General features: G+C 26.9%; 1 pseudogene; it reads right to left on the bottom strand.

Annotated features, from left to right (window-relative positions):
• Positions 1 to 10429: 10429 nt before the first annotated feature.
• LOC113558045 overlaps positions 10430 to 19559 on the bottom strand; it is an 11198-nt pseudogene continuing 2068 nt past the window's right edge.

Here is a 19559-nt window from a genome sequence, read left to right as displayed (position 1 = left end):
CGTACGTATAGTGGAAGGTTATACAAATTGCATCAAGTCTAGATAATCTAGATATATATCACGATATCATCTTATATTCATATACGTTTAAGATTTAACTAAATGGTCGTGTCCCGTTTTGCTGTTGTTTCATTTTGAAAAAGCCAAATAAAATTAGTTCCCGTTTAAACTTACAATGATCCCACTAATGCTCGAGTTATAGTTTCCGTTTTTTAACACATTTCCCTTTTCAATTTTATAAGTTTAGGACCGTCAATTTAAAAGGAAAATATCTAGGAATGGTTAAAAACGTGCTTTAGCGATCGTTGAAATGAAAGTCAACCAGTCTACACTTATTTAAAATAATATAGCAACAATATTTATATGTTAAAATTATAATCCATTAATTAACTGAATAAAAATTAAATTCATCCTATAGTGAAATATTGAAATTTTTATACAAATATTGATAATAATTATTTATTAATTAATAATAATATAGTCCTCAAATTGTAGCTTTAATCATTAATATTAATTATTAATATTTAATGCATTGAATATCTTGGTTGACAAAATATGACAATACTCGAGAAATTTCTATATTTTAGGGTCTTGTTTTCGTCTACTTATAGTACTTGTTTTTTTTTCCATAAAAAATATATAATTAATTAATTAATTCTTTATAAGCTTTTGGTAAATTATAAATTTATAAATTGAATGATAAATGTTCGTAAAAATAAAATTTATTTAAAAAAGAAATATTACTTACAGAATATTTTATTTAAGTACTAAATACTAAAATAATTACACAAAATAATTCAATATTTTATATTTCATATAAATTTCAAATTCTATATATTTTATAATATACCTATACAAAGTATAAAGAACAACACTCATTATTTCAAAATCTATTAATGTTTTAGAAAATATTTTTTTACATAATTTCTATAATTGAAATAAAACAATATTTTTTTAAATATTTTTATCATTTTAATTTTATAAGTTTTTACTTTTTTAATTTCGTATTTTAAAGCAGGATATTTTTTTTTTCATATAAACCAAAATTCGGACCATTAGTTTTTGAGTTATAAGTTATCACTAATAAGTATTCAAAGTTAAGTTGAGTGGAGTGGTACGAAGGTATTTTATATATAAATATGATACCGTATTTTTTTGTTTTATAATTTTAATCACAAACCAGTCCAATATATTGAAATGTATGTCACCCTTTGACAACAATCGCGTGTGTTTATGGTGTCACATTCCATAGCTACTACAAATTGATACTATAGGTAGGTATACCTACGCGTATTTTAATCTATGCGTATGATATGCTCGTTGTACAATAATTTATACTTAAAAAATATTTTTATACTATTAAAAATTAGAGAAATCTAACTATAATGCTATAGCTACGAAGTTTTTGTGGACTCTATAAATGTATTAAATAACGTACTTGACTGACAACCTATTATATTTTTTAATGTTCAAATAAAAACATTTTAGTGTTCAATACAAGACTTAACACTTTAACCAGTAACTCTACGTACCTACCTAAATGTTCTGATCTTTCATATGATAACTATAAAATGAGTAATATATATTTCATATTTTATTTGCGTACGAGTATAATAGTGTTTGTAGTTTACTCTCAATTTACAGGATATATTATTTTGACAAATAAATAACTTAATTAATAAGCTAAATAAATTGAATTGAAAAAAATAATACAGAAGTTATTAATTAATATATACTTCTAAATAATTATAATACTTTTTTAGAGTGTAATGAGTGTATAGGTACCTAAGTAATTTATTAAATGAATACTATAGCCAATTTAAAATTCTTAACCAAGTATAAAGTAACTATATAGTATACATTAATTGAAAATTGTGTATAATTATATTTTATTTTTTGGAAATCATGGTACGTTTTTATTAACTCGACAATTGCTAGTTACCTAGTGCGTACATGCATAGAAAATACGAAATATGTACCCAATATGTAACAAACGGGTATTTTGAACAAATAATACGATCGATAAACTGAATATTGACGAATAAAATTAATAGTTATTACAACGTACGATGCTTTTCCGATTTGATATATTATTATAAAGACGGTCAACAACTGATATGTAGTAATTTTAGCCTAACTACAGGTCATGGTAAAAAAACCAAAATAAATTCTGTAATAACTTTCTACATCAGATAAGTGATTGGTAAACTACATACTGGGACACAGTATGGCCTACTTATTGATTATTAATAGGGAACGGATTTTATTGTAAATACACATTTTTATTGGAATGCGATATTTTAAATCTGATAAAAAATGCGTACGATTTAGATCATTCTAATTGAAATAAACCCAAATTTATTTTACATATTTTAGTAATTTTTGATTTTTTCATTGATTCTTGACGACGTTTAACATCATCTTCTTCGTCTAAAACAACAAGATATGTAATTTTTGTCAGAGATATTTTAATAGGAAAAATTCAACAAGGATCTCTGGAAATTGAATACGCACCTTCTGATATAGTGAATAAGAATTATGCTCCTATCACATATGTTGATGTATGTGAAACGGTATTTTAACCGACACAAAAGCATTCCAAACCGTCGTATTATTTTATTTGCAAACCCATAACAACATTTTGTTTCTTATTGTTTTATTTGTTCCGGGATAATATTCATAATTTTATATATCTACATCGGTTGTTTTACTTTTATTCAATAGTTGTAATTATGAAATATTTATTTTTTTGTAATTTTCAATACTAACGCATTTTTTCAATATTTACATATTTTGGATTTTTTATTTCATATTTTAAGAAAAATTGATACATATATTGATTTATTTATTACAATAAAATCCGTTCTCTAGTAATATCTAGTAATAACACCCGTAAACACGCTTATGTTATTATGTCCATTATATGATTGACGACTGACGGTGATTTTTTTGCAATGCATACCTATATCTATAGACCTTTTTCAATATACGGCCAAGTTGGTTCTCCTATATTTATTTTTATATCAAACATAAAATCGTGAATAATAGTAAAAGTATTTTTCTTCGTGTATTCAACAGAAATACTATACTGTTATTTAATATTTAGTCGTATATTGCCCGTCCATCTACCTGTCCTACCATTCCTACCCAGTATGAGTTTATGTATGTAGGCCCGGCTAGAAGGGCTATGCTTCCATTGTGAGTTGGTGTTTAAAATGTTATCGGATATTATCGTTGTTATGCGAAATGACTAATGAGATCATTATCGCTAAAGTTCACCGCGTAATGCGTAATACATAGACATAGTACATAGACAGTAGACACATAGTACGTACCTACCATTCGTTTATTTGGAATCTAAAAAAGACACTCACGGGATTGTTGAAAATGTATTTGTCACAGGAACGGCTAAGTGGCCTAAAACTTATGCCAGTTTATAGAAATATTTAATTACAGCAGAATTTTAGACTAACTAGCAAAAAAAAAAAAAAAAAGGAAAAACAAGATTTGTTAATTTATTTATACATTTAATGATGTAACATTTTATGTACAGAAATTTTGACTTTTTTTCAGTATTGGAGTGGATAATCTTCCGTATTGTGTTTAAAGTGAATTTTGAATCAATTCAAATTGTATTCATTGTTCCTCATTTGTTCATATATTTTACTACCAAAGTAAAAAGTTTTTGAGGACAGGGGATTTTTCGATTTACCCCTCCCATTTAGCTTTTTTTTTTGATCCCCCACCCCTTTTAGAAATCATGTCTACGCCAGTACGCCACTGCTCCTACCTAGTGGTTATACGCCTCGCGCCGCCGTACGAGGAGCTGTGTGACGCTATAACAGTCGAGTCAACGCTTAGTAATAAAACAATAATAATACTACTCGACAATAATAAACTGTCGATTCTTTTCAAAAGGGTCTACAACTCGAAAATAAAATGTAGTGGAGTAGATATTGTTGTGAATTGTGTTCATTCCATACACGAATATAATTTCAAGTCGGCCTTCGACTGAAATCATTTTTCATTGTATATTTGTATGTACATTCCAATAATATGTATAATGTTATTTCGACCCAAACTGCTACGGTGCAGACCTTCTTCAAAATTATTGTATTATCGTCGTCGTCGTGTATACGAAAACTAATATAATGGATAAATGTATATAATATAATAAGACACGATATAAATCACGATGATAATAATTTATACCGAAACCGGTGACAACGTTCGGCCGTTCGGGGACGGTTTTTATATACGACACCTACCACGATTTGATAATATAATAAAAATATTACTCGACAGTAATAAATTGTCGATTCCTTTTAGAAAGTTCTACAATTCGAAAATAAAACGTAGTGGAGTTGTAACGTAGTGAATTGTGTTCGTAATTATGGCCGTATTATGTGACGAAGGGTCGGGTCCCTTATTCGTCGTCTCGACTCTCTCACTCGGGCCACACGCCAAAATTATATTACATTAATCGCCTCGGCGCGGGTGTTGCGACGTGAAGATATTATTCTCTCTATCGCGCGCTATGCAGTCCGTAATAATATAATATTATGAAATGTTTACGTACAATAATAGGATATTATTATAGCGTGACGTGTGCGGAATGCATAGGCGTGCGCAGACCTGAATTTCGGAGGTGCCTACAATTTTTTCGGGCCTTTTTCTTAGTTAAAGCCCTCTCTTAACAAGACGTCATGTACATATTTTAATAAACTATAATGCACGAATACATATTACATTATATCACATATTAATTAGTGGTATTTCTAGTACCAAGTAATATAATATTTCATTAGATAGTTGGATCTAAAATCTATTTTCAAGATAATTGCAATAATTATTTATTATTTTTACTAATGTAGTCAATAACATCTAGCTGTTATAATCATAATAAGTTTTACTACGTAAATTTAAAATATTTTACGTTGTATTTTTTTTTAAAATAAACCCTTGTCGCGCGCGCGTCGGTTACGCCGAACGAGACGCAGCATCCGCCGTCGGCGACACCGTAGTATATTATTATTATTATTATGTCGTATGCGCCACTTCAGGAAACGGACGCCAAACAGCAGCAGCAGCAGCAGCAGCCGCGTGCTATACGTTTGCGGGATTACGTTTTCGAGTCGGGTCAATATTTATTTTCATTTTATATTCCACCCCAGTCCGCACACACGCGAAATCGTCCTTAGCAATCGCGAGCTCCCCGTGTTTAAGCACGCGCTCGACCACGCGCGTGTGTGTGTGTGTGAATGTATAATTGCGCGTAATAGTCATTGTTTGCGGTATACGGGAGAGACACTGTTATAATAATATATCATTATAATATACGAGTATATATGTATATAAGCCGTTCGTACACAGTATATGGTCGTTCTTCGGTTAGCGTGCCGCGCGGAAACGGTGCGCCACCGCAACGATCGTAACACACTCAACTATTATATTGGTCGTCGTCATCGTCGTCGTGTTTTCGTTTGCGGGTGCCGCGTGCACAGCTTATTGCTGACCCACTCGTGACCGGCTAAACGAAACGATCCCGCTGTATCGACAGCTCTGCAACGACGATTGTCGTTTAAACGGACGTCCGTCGTCTAACGGTTATAAAAATATAGTCGAATATTAATAATTCGCGTGCGAGGTATATATTATCATGATATTATAATACAGTGGGACCTCTATAACTCCAATAGGTTGGGGGTGAAAATAAAATTCGAGTTATCATGGGTGTGCGTGCGCAGACCTGAATTTCGGGGGATGCCTACAATTTTTTCGGGCCAGTTTCTTGATTCGTGCCCCCTCTTAACAAGCACGAATAAATATTACTATTACATTATATCACATATTAATCAGAAGTATTACTAGTACCAAGTTATACAATATTTCATTAGATAGTTGGATCTATAATCTATTTTTTTTATCCCGAAACATAATTTTTTTACGACATATTTTAGAAAAAATACCGTTTTTATTCTAGTAACATTAGTTAAAATACGGACCCATATATTATATGCTATAGGCATATAGGCGCAAATAGAGAGGCGCTTAGGGGGTATTAGCACCCTCAATTTTAAAAATAGCACCCTCAAATACTTTTTTATAATATCACAATCAGTAGCTATTCAACGCTATGCTCGGAAATGAAGTGCTTAAGCACCCTCAGTTTTTTTTATTGGAATTGCGCCTATAGGACATACATTTTAAGGCCTCAATTACATGTCGGGGGGCGTCCAGGCACACCCGGGACCCATTGTGCGCACGCCTATGTCGCATACACGAATATAATTTCAAGTCTGCCTTCGACTGAAATCATTTTTAAACATTATATGCAGTACATTCCAATAATGCATATCGTATAATATTATTTCGACTCAAACTGCTACGGCGCAGACCTACTTCGAAATTGTATTACCGTCGCAGTCGTGTATACGAAAACTAATATAATGGATAAATGTATATAATATAATAAGACGCGATATGGTTCGTGGACAATGAACGGCATTAATGTTGTCGGACAAGAAAAGGAACATCTGCCGCGTGAACTCGCACTTGGCGTCGGTCGTTTCCACGAAAACCAAAAGGGTCGAGATGCATTGTCAGGTCCAGACGTCGATTTATCTTTGAATCTTCTACAGAATAATGTGCGTGCAGTGGGTACACTCACGTTTTCGTGTATTTTTCTCCGCCTTTTACGCTCACAATGATGGTAATAATTTATACCGAAACCGGTGACAACGTTAGGGACGGTTTTTGTATATACGACACCTACCACGATTATATCTTCCACGTATGCGGAGGATGCACTTCACTCTCCCTATATATTATTATGTAGTATGCACATGTATATACTACAAATACTTGGGTAGGTTATTGTTAAAGGGACGCCAGTACGCCACCCTCGTTGATCCACGATTCCACATCACACGACTCCGTACAAAATGAATATGCGACGTTGCCGATTATATTTTAAAAATAATTGTAGACATCGAAATGTTTTACAACAGAATTCAAGCTCCTCTGAATAGTCTACAATATTTTTATCATAAGTAGGGCCCAGATATCAAGGAAAAAATTATAATGAACTTTTATTTATTTATTAATTTTAATCCATTTTCACTAATTTTTACTATTTTTTTGTTACATTTATTTTATTTTAACATTTGAAAGCCAATACTTATATATTATAATTAACCTTTGAATGAATTGAAATCAACTTTTTTTTTTTGTATACTTTATTTATAATTATTTGTCTTATTAGGTATATATATATATATTTTTTTGACATAACTGGTAATGTAGCAAACATGTTTATGCGACATCATATTACATTCTTGTCAGATGAAAAAAAAATCTTTTGTATAATAAAATGTGCTGAATTAGGTAGGCAAAAAGGTATATTGTGTGTCACCGGCATTTAATATTTTCTCTGTGTATCGCCCGTATAATATCGGAATAAAGACATTCCGTATTTTCACGATTACGACTCTCTGGTTCAGTTTAGGGCAAAAGCACTTAATAAATATATTTGACAAAGAAGAATTTTTTCTGAATATCGGAATATCTTTATTCCTATGTTATGCGGCAGATGGACAAAGAAAACAATAAATGATGTCGTGACGGCCCCTTTAATTCGATATACTAGTGCATATACCTTACCACTCGTTGCTAATATAAAATTAGAAAACCGCATTCATACGATCATACAACCTACACGCCCCTATACCCCACTAGCATATTATTATAGTCTTACAGAAACAATTGTAAATGCCTGAAACCAGGCACGTATACAAAATAAATGTCGGGGCGGGGGGTTTACAAAATTTAGTAATACAAATTGTGCCGCAACATAATAAAACAATTTTTTCCTCGTTACTCGAAAATATTTCGGGGGGTTGAACCCCCCCCCCCTATATACGTGCTAGCCTGAAACTAAATATGTTATGTGCACGACGACAGCGATGATATCTAAGAGTACAGGAATTAATGTCACGCGAGATTAGGGATAGTGTGGTTTAAATAATTAAACTATAAGAGTGGAGAGGCAGAAGTTCTTTGTGATTTGTTCAGTCTGATCACAAATCGCATAAAATTCGCACCAAACGCCTAGTCCTTATGGAGTACCTATAACTATTGAAATCTGGCGAACAATAAGCACGGGTGGAGTGGAAAGACGAAGGGCCTAGATGACCTAAGCCTTGACTTCGATCGCGGAAACAGCGACGCTAAACAGCCGATAGATCCCACCTTGCTGATGTATATTTGTTATTGTACCAATAATGGCTGTGATATCGGTGTCTATGCCCAAGCGTATAATCGATATGTCGATGACATAATAATAATGATGATGATGATAAAAAAACTTACGATGTGTCGTTATGTACGGTTTATTATAATAATTATTTTGTGTATATATAATTTAAATGAATATCACAGAAACAGAGATATAATGCTGTTGTTGCATAAAACAATAATAATAGCTAGTAATTATAGTAACAAGAGTACACACACAGTGAATTTTGAACAAAAATAGTATGAAAATCAAAGATCAACAAAAATGTAGATATGTGGCTTTTTGTCGAATGTCTTTGTTGTTAGGTGTAATCAGCCATTCCACAAAAATCGTGTGTTTCGCACGAGTAAATATTATGATAAATAATAATAATATGGCCAACATAGGGTATTTTTCAACTACAGTAAATAGTAATTCAATTACCTATTTAAGTAATTTATAATTAATTACTTTTTTTCGAGTTAATTTCCCATCCCTACTCCATATATCTGATGACGAGAGCAGTTTTTTAATATGTATGTCACTAAAACGTAGCAACGCTTCTACAGATTCCTCCACAAATAGTTTAGAACTATAAATATCACAATTTTTTCATGGTAAATAATTATTCTAATAATTTATTCCAAAATAAAAGTTTAACATGTTTAAATAACTACTCTGTTATTAAACAATTATTTATTCATTAAAATACTAATTTTTGTTTTTCAGCACCGGTAGAGATTGTTTTCTTTTGTTGACTTTTTAAACTTCACCTACTCCTTCTTGTTTACCTGACAATTTGAAAAACTTTTATTTTTAAAAGGTAACCAAAATTACCAAAATAATTTTTTTGTCATTTAATGTGTTCATATTTTTATAATAATTAAATATACAAAGTATAAATTATATAATATATTATGTATAAAATAAAATATTATTTTTTAATGTTATTTGTAATTATAAGTAATTGAATTATGTAGTTTGTAATTAATATTCTACAGCCATGTAAATAGTAATTTGTAATTAATTACAGTGATTTTAAGAAATTTTTAGTTTGTAATTAATTGCTTTTTTTGAGTAATTTACCCATCCTTATTGACTGGCCTAACAGACATTTTTGGCACTAACAATCACAATTTGTATAATTTGATATAATTCAAAAATATTATTCTTGGAAATACTATTGTCTATTACAATATATTATATTATTTTATATTTTCACGTACACAACAATGTTTTCAAAACATTTAGATTAGTTTCAAATGGAAGTGTTATGAAACATCGACAATTAAAATGTCAACAATTGAAATATCAAAAAATACGGAATATCAATATCTATAGCATAAAATATCGATCATGGTTGTAATTTCTATAAATCAAACTGCAGATTTATTTTTCAATGAAAATAATAAAAATTAGGCAAGTGTTGTTAGGAAAAAAATTTTAATCTACCTATTTACACCGTTATACATGATATAAATATTAAGAATATAATAAATGCAATGTTTTCAACAAAAATTAAATCAACCAACTATAATACTTAGTAAAATATATTTCTTTAATAATAATATCAAAAAACATATTATCATGAAATTTACTTAGTAATAGAGGCTGATAAACCCGAATAATGACCAATTAAAAGTCTGTACATTGTAATATATTAATCAAATGAATATTCTGTTGGGCAGTGACGTACTTAGACTTGAATTTTTTATTTTTTAAGTGAGAGGTTAATTTTTAAATAAACAATTTGGATGACCAAAAATATACATCTTATAAGAAAGTAACAAAATATAGATGCATTTTAATTGAAATAATTGACAGTTTGCAATTCCTTCAAATTAAATAAATTTTGGATGTTTAATTTTTAGCTGCCATTTAAAATATTTACTGAATATTCTTATTATCAATGCTATTTTTAAAATTATTTTAGTGTTCATTACATTTCAATATACTATTTACAACAAAAATATTATGAAACATTTTACAAAGAAATATACATTGTCAATAAATTGCATGTATATATTATATTGTGTTATATTTAAATAAAAATATACTTACTAAACAATATTTATTATTATTTAATAGATACATAAACATAAAAAAAATTTTTTATGTTTAATAAAATTAATAGGAAAATGTCATTCAAAACAATATTTTATCTTATCTAATTATAAAAATGTAAGATAAAGTTGTTAATTAAGAAAGATGCTTACATTTAACTTAATTTAACATTATAAAACATTACAAATGTATAAAAACAATAATCATATTAATAAGTTTAAATTCAGTACAAATTTAGTTATATAACTTAAAAATGACATTTAGCAATATGAATTCAAAAAATATTAACAAAATAACTAGTCTTCGTGAATATTATCCCACTTGAATGGTGGTGCATACCCAATTAAATATTTAAGACTTAAATATACAATACGTATAACAAATAATACACCTATCCAAAAGCCAATGTTGTTAAATACATAAGTTAATGTCAACAAAAATAAAATCCAAAAAAGATTAAAGTATGATGCCATCCACCGGAAACTAATTGTGGGTGGTAAAATTTTAGGTGTTCTAACACGCTTTCCAGATCCATCATTTCTAGGCTCGTAGGAAAATATCTTCATTGGTTTTCTTATTAATGCTTGACGTAGAATACCCGCAAGAATAGAATTTTTTGTTGATAAATGTAGTATATGTGAATTACACTGAAAAGATAATTAAATTATTAATTAATTCAAAAATCTTTTAAATGTATTAGTACAATATGTGTGAAATCCTAATGGCACATGCAAAATATATTATGATTATCGTTTTAGTTTACCTTCGGTCTGCTTACATATAAGTTAGTGTTTTGGATTCGAGCAACACTATTCTTATAAAAATATGGTGATTAAATTAGTCGACGAAAAAGTAAACATTAATAGATACATATTTTACATAACATATTATAAAATAATTAATGTTCTTCATAGTAGATATATTTTTTTTAAACTGTACATTTTTTTTTTTATAATAAATAAAACCAATTAGTTAATTAACACATTTCATCTTGATCCAAAAGTGTTCCTAATGATTGGCTACAATTATACAATCCTTCCCAAAATATATTAAAATTGAATAAAAATCGACTAAGTTAGAGTTAAAATTTCAATTTATGATAACCATAAGTGTTGTGTCAATTTGTAAGAATTGAAAAAATTAATTATTTTACATTTCAATACAAAATATCTATTTCTGGCTGACAAAAATTATACACACCTAATTAAAATTTGTATTCCTATTTTGTAATTTTAAGTTTCTTTCAAAATAATTAAAATACTTAAAAAATAGGTAACCAGTTCTGCCATTCAGTGTACAATAAGACACAGCTATTGTTATTTCTATTCAAATAAAAACTTTAATTTGGTATGTATGTGGTATTTTCAGACTTAAATAAATTCTTTATTATTAAAATACAAAAAAAATATTTTTTTTTAATTATTACAAATTGACATACAAAATACTGGTTATCAAAAATTGAAATTTTTTTAATCTTAACTGAAAGCTTCACTAATAATTAGATATTTACAGATTGATATACAAAAAATCAGAATTCTAATCAAAGATTAATTAAATCATGCAATTTGTATTTTGCTGGATAACATAACTATTAAGTATTATTCTTAGAAATTAAAAAACCTAGTTAGTACTAACTTGGTCACTTTGTGTTCAATTTTAATATATATTTTTTTGAACTGTTTTAAAAAATAAAATCAAAAAATAGCTATCTTGAAAATTCAAAAAAACTTAATTGCATAATATTTTTGAATTTTTAAAAAATAAAAATTGAATCTTATACCATTCAATCAGAATTTCCAATTTATTACCAGGATTCAGGATATAGCATTTGTATATTTATCACAGATGTAGTAAAACATAGCGGTGATATAAAAATACGTTTTATAATACAAGAATTCAAGTATACGATTTATTTTTATTATATTGATGCATGTTCAACAATTTTTATCAAGTTATGGATAATATAATAATTCAAAATGTAATTAATTAAAATGTTGAACGATTAATTACAAACATTTGTTTTGAGCATAATAATATCATTATAAATACTAGTATTTATAATCAATAGTAATACTATTTGAGTAGCTATCTGTCACAAGAATGTTGCATATTAACGTGATCTATGGACACTGTACAAAAATAATTTAAAACTATCAAAAAAAAATGTAGCTATCCATGTTGGTTAATTAAAAGTAGTCAAGTATGCTTCCATAACATTTGTTGACATAGAAAATGTATTTAGCTAAGTCAAACTTAAGATATTTAAGTAAAAGATCACAATCAGTAAAATTAATAAAAATATTAATGATTTTTAAAAACTAAGATACACTAAACCAAAAAGGACTCTTAGGTCCTATTCTTGTGATAAATGTAAATAATTTGCTTAAATTAAACATGAATGAAAAAAATTAGCTTTTGCAGACAATACTGTTTTGTTTTTTAAAGATCAGAATTGGAATGAAGTAGAAACAAATCAAAATTTAAGGCTATTGGTAGTAGTTAATAAATGGTATATAATAAATAGTTAATATATCAATAATAATAAATCTGTATTTAGTCTATTTTCTTTAAATAAAATAAATTTACCTAAAGAAATTATCTTGAAGTTACACTTAAATAAATTTTTACATGAAAATAATATAGATTTAACAATGGAAATTATACTAAAATAAAAAGGGTACATTCTACTAAATATTTAGGAATAATTTTCGATAAAAATCTTAAATGGGTACCTCATATTGAAACATTAATATTCCATACAAGGAAATGTTTCCATGTTTTTAAGGTACTGTAAAATATTTTAGGTATTAAAATAATTAGAATAATATACCTAGCTATTTTGCAATCTATTTTAACTTTTAATTATGAGGAGATCTGCAAACAAAAATGCCTTGAGACCACTATATGTAGTTCAGAAAATTTTAGTTAGAATTATGTTAAAAAAATATTATAATAACAACTATAACACAGGTAACTTATTTAAAATTCTTAAGGTTTTTTAATCAATTATATAATACAATAATATACATATATACTATCTGTCGATAGTAAAAATACATAAAAATAAATCTAACTTCAAAACCATAATAGGGAAAATACAAAAAGTATTTAGTATTCTAAATAAACCTAATATTGCATAGATAAAAAATTATTATGTCAATAAAGGAATAAAGTTATTCAATAAATTATGATATAATCTAACAATTATATTTGCAATTATTTCTCTAACAGTTCCATTACTATGTTATTAGTTATAAAAAAAATAATTCTCTATTTCTTGTTAACTTTATAAAAACTATTATTACTATTTATTTTCTCTACTTATTTTTTTATGAAAGTCTAATTTAGATTTTTAAGTATTGCTTAAATATTCATTAACTATTGTTTAATAAGTTATGAAACATAAAATTGTAAACTCCTCGCTTCTCACACAAACTTTGCATAAAGAGAGTAGGTATCGAACAATATATTAATTATTGTTATCTTGTAAAATGTTTTATGTATTATTATTGTTTTTGATCTCAATCTCAAATAAATAAAAATAAAATTCTAGCTGATAATATGAGAGCTTTACTTTTTGAAAACGTTCACACATGCATAAAAATAGAAATTGTATAATTGTACTAACAACAACGCATTTTTAGTAAATATATTTATCTATCATAATTCGATGGTGACAAGTCAAAAAGGCCTAAGCGACACGACTTATTGGGTGGAAAAATATACTTTACATCTATTAGGCATGCGCAAAAACAGCTATGACCATTATAATGATGAAAACTTGAATTTAAGTTTGTGGTCTAAGTAACATTTTTATATTTTGCCTTCTCTAATAAAGGGTCCAAGTCTACACGACAAAAATAGAGAACAAAAGACATTGGCGCAATTTTTTGGGGGACAAGCGACGATTATGAGCGATATGCTCGTACCCGAATTTTTCAGACGTTTATATTATATTGTGATAGGAATGATAAGATTATAGTACAACCGACATCGATAATCATTAACGACAAAATTATTGAAAAACTTATGTAGACATAAGGAATTTTAAAGTTGACTTTGGAAAAAAGTTCAGGGCAGTCGATCAACCCATTAATAAGTTTGATTAGAAAGACCTTGTTAATAGTAATGCTTCTATCGGCTAAAGACTGTAAACCTAACCTTTTTAATACTACATCATAAACATGAGGTCTAAGTTCTATTTTTAATAGATATGCAGTAAAACTCATAAACTTCTATATTTTTTATTAATATACATATTTTTTCAGAACACTCAAAAACTAATTTTTAAGAAATTTGATTTATAAATTTATAATAATAAATAAATCAATTTAAAATTATTATTAATAATAACACAATTTCCAATAATAATAAAAAAAAAATTTTCATATCTAATAAATTTTTTTTGTTAATTATTTTTCAAGTGTTTTTTTTTTGTTCATTTTTTAATGTATATTTTTAAGTTTATTGAGTCATATATAAGCATATATTTAAGTGTTTTTAAGTGCTACAAACCCTAAACCCTACTTATTGCTGTAAAAAACCCAAATTTTAATATATTTTGATTTTTTTGGAGATACATAACTTTTGGAGCAACTGTATATAGTATACCCAATTAAAAAAAAAAAATCATATATTTTTATTGTAAGTAAAAATATGAATTATTCAACAAAATAATATTTCTAAATATTAAGAGATTAATTTTAAATAGTTTATGAAAGCATATTAATATATTTCTCAAAAAAATGTAATATATTTCTTTTATCTATACAGCCTACAAAAAAAGAAATTGTTAAATAATTAAGAAATAAATAAATAAAAATTATATTTTTTTAATAAGTAGTAACAAATAAATTGTTACATGAATTACAAATTGTATTACAGTCAAGTCGTGATAATATGAAAAACTTGACAACTCGAATTTTTTTTTTCTCTAGGAATATAAATTATATATTAAATAATATAAATTTAATTAGATATCTTGAAGCGACTTTTTATCTACCTTTAATTTCGAGTTATATCGACTCGACTGTATTATTAAATATTATATTCTATTTTCTATATCCAATATAAATTATCTTATTTTACAGCTGGTATTTTATGTAGTCAATGCTATTTAGGAGAATGTCATACCGTATGTGCTGTCTCCACTTCAAAAATATACACCATAGCAAATTTTTTTTAGCAGAATATAAACCAGTTTTTGTGTAAATAGATTTTATATTAGTGAATAACCATTTTAAACTTCTAGATAAAAATTATCTGTGTTAATCGTCAGTTTTGAGTATTTTTAAATTTCTTATTAGATCTATACCTTAGGTTCCATTCTTTAACTTCTAAAATAGATTATATTGGTTACATTTATGGTAAATTTAACAACACATAATTAGTCCTGTTAAACACAAATTTGCCATATGTACATATTTTGTAATTCATATAGGTGTGAAATCCTCTCAATAAAAATAAAACAAATGAAACCTACAAGTTTTAAAATAAAACTCAAAACAATAAACAACTTACATATAACTCCACAGTATTTCTTAAGAACTTGCTTAAATTAACAAGAAAATAGTTTTCATATGATAAAGCATCCAAATAATCCGGGTCAATCTCCCATTCTTTTGCACGAATTACAGGTCTAAAAGGTAAATTCATTGTATTCTGAAAATAAAAATAAATTAATATCATAAGTAATAGAAAACAAAATATTAATTTCACTTACACGTTCAAAAGATTGAAGGAGTGAATGACTTTTATTGAAGATACTAGAAGTAGAGTTATTTCCACTTACACCAGAAATAGACCACGCTGAAAAATCGGCCATCATTGGTGTAGTTGTAACATTAACATTCTAAAATATTAAAAATCAAATATGAATAATTTTTTTTCTATGAAATTAATGAATACATGATAATATACTCACAATAATTTGTTCCAAGAACATTAACGATGATTTTAGATTAGTTTGAATATCTGTCCATTCATTAAGAGTATAGTCCGACATTTTATTTTTCTAGGTGTTAATATTAATTCCAACATTGATGAATTATTTCTACCTACATTGTCTTCTTGACAACGACATAATTCTACAGCAACGTGATCCAGTGATTTTTGTAGTTTCAAATAAAATAGTTTATACTGAAAATAAAAAAAATGTATTGTTACCATAATTATTAATTTTAATGAGTTAAAATTAAAAATAATTATTTACTTCATGATTACGTTCTTCTGAAAACATCAGTTCATATTTAAATAATGGACCTTCAGCCTCAATCAAACATTCAGTCAATAGTGTATTCCATTTTTTATGTTGTAGTTGGTTGCTCACATATAAATGTTCTATATCAGTACCATTTTCAATAAATATGGGTAGGTAAAAACCTAATATAATAAATATAATAACATAATTATTAAAATAATAAAATATAAATCCATGCGTATCTTATATAATAATAATTTTTTTTATTGAAGTAATTATTCATTATCAATTTAGTAAATAACTAAAATTTATATAATTCACTTTTAGCATCCGATAAACCATAATTGAATATCTTGGTGAACACACATCAATACATATGAATCTTTTTATAGCAAGATGAAATAATTTGGTGTGTAACACAATAAATTTCTGATGACAAAAATTCTCCATCTATCATTCATTTCTATATCTGTGATAGAACATTGTCTGAACAAAAAAAAAAAGAATGTCATTACATTTAAATGTATAAAAGAAAAATGTAGTTTTAATTTATTACTGTTTGGATAATTCATCGTAACGCCAAGGTTGAATATAACAAAGCCAATTCTCAAGCAAAAGACGAAATGAAAAATCCTGTGGCCAATGAACCATATAATATGATAAATACTGATAGATTTGTATACCGTGACGAGCCATCAATATCTGAAAAAGTGTTTAATATATAATACCTACTAACTAATAATACAAAAATGACCCCTTACAGTTTTAAATTGTCTACTGGCAAATATTTAGCACAGTTTGAATATATATGTAAATGTTTATGAAACATCTTATTAGCTTTGTTAAATCAATGCATGGTACCTGGAAATATAACAAAAATAAAAGTTGTAAAAAAACATTAATAATGACATTGATTTTACAATAGATAGATATCCCGTATTTCCGTTCAATAAAAATATTCACCAATTAAATATTAAGCAACACTATAATAGCATGCATTTATATAATATATAATGCTATCATATATTATAAAATTAATAGTAGCGGTAATAATCCAATAATAACTATTAATAATATATAAAGAATTAAAATACATTTTTTTTTAAAACTTTAAAGTATACCACACCTTAGCGATGTATAATCCCTATTGTACTAATATACAACATAGCAACTTTATGATTAATAAAACCAATTTATATATCAACAGCTATGAACGAAAAACCTCTCGTCTAAATTTTCATACATTTTTATTCTATTAAATGCACTGTATTTTTGTGCACATTTTGATATCATAATATCATATTCTTTCCCGGAAATTTCATTAGATATCATACAAAAACAAATACTATATTATCAATATAAAAACATCACAGTTTTTTTTGCTGTTCCTGAATGTTTTGATAAAAGTGATTATGAAGATTTCATCCAAAAGCCGACGATATTCAGCTTTAATATTAAAATTAGTGTTATCAAATTTGAAAGTAAGAATATGATCTAAGCTCTAAGGCGACGATCAGAAACTGGTGGACTGAGTGACCAACTGGTAAATTATTGTCAAAATCTTTTTTTATAATTTAATGAAGTTTGTTATTGGTCACACCCAACCGTGATTAATTTTTCAATTATAATAAAAAATCTTAGACTTCAGTTACATGCATATTAGATAGTATATTATGATTTACAATTAATAAATATTGAACGATTTCTACTCTTAGTTATCAATAGGACAAATTGTGATTAAATAGTTCTATTTATAGTAGTTCTTTATTGTTTTATTTTTATAATAAGAATATATTAAGGAAATTTAATAAATAAATAAAGATAGGTAATATTTATATATTATATAAGTAACAATTAAGTACCTTCACTTAAATAAAGGTATCTTAATTATTCATTATGAATTATAATTTAAGATGAATTAAATGTACTAGCCAGTGGTGAGTGGTGGTGCCTAGTATATAAAAATATGAACATGGCGTTCACATCGTAATTTCTGCAGAGTTAAGCAAGTTGTGAGCACATTAAATTATATAATATAGATAAATATAGAAAATGCTGCATACTTACATTAGTAAATAAATTATAATTTAGCCAGATGTCAGCAAAAAAAAATGCTACTACTTCACTACGCCATGTTGCTTCTGATGTCAACATCCAGGATGAACTTAGGATTTTATCAGTAATAAATCATTAGAAGCAATATCTTTTTTATGAAGTTCAATAATTTACTAAAATAAAAATATATAATAAATTAAAATTATGATGTCTGGTCAAGCTAGAACAGTATAAGTAAATGAACATTTTTTTAAAAATGAAAAATGAAATTTGGTATTTAATATTGCTTTAAACATACCTTGTAGTTGTATTTTGTTTTGGTTAGAAATTGGCGATAGAACATTAAACTGTATTTGAGGTAAAATCATAGAAGCTGAATTATCTAATGGCAAAAAAAATTTAAGATACTCTATGCACAACAATTTGTACACAGATTGTTCATTAGAATCATTATTCTCATTATAAATATCATCAAAGGTCAACTTTAATCCATAAATGGCAAAATTAAACATATAGTATTCAAAAGAATCTAATGCTTAAGTTAAAGAATAATTTGAAAAAAAAATAATGATTATTTATACGCAAAAAGCATTTATATACCACAAAATGCTAATAAGTAATAACAGCAAAAACCTTCAAATTTGTTTAAAAGTATTTTCATTGTATAATATGTACACTACAAGTGTATATTATAAATCATTATTATGTATCTTTGCAATCATTTTATAAAAAGGATACTCAAGTTTAATCCAATGGGTGAATTTGAATCAGCATGGTACAAAAACCGTGAACTATAATAAGATTGTCCAAATGCTTTATCAATTTTTGTCTAACCTCAATCTGAAATATATTTTAGTAATTATTAAATCCAGAAATATTTTAATACTTAGATATATAATAAATAAGTAAACTTACCGGTAAATCAGAGAAAAAGAAATATTAAATTTTAGCAAATTATTAGACAGC

This window comes from Rhopalosiphum maidis, chromosome 3, assembly GCF_003676215.2.
Source record: "Rhopalosiphum maidis isolate BTI-1 chromosome 3, ASM367621v3, whole genome shotgun sequence".
Taxonomy (NCBI): Eukaryota; Metazoa; Arthropoda; class Insecta; order Hemiptera; family Aphididae; genus Rhopalosiphum; species Rhopalosiphum maidis.
This window is presented reverse-complemented; position numbering and strand designations above follow the sequence as displayed.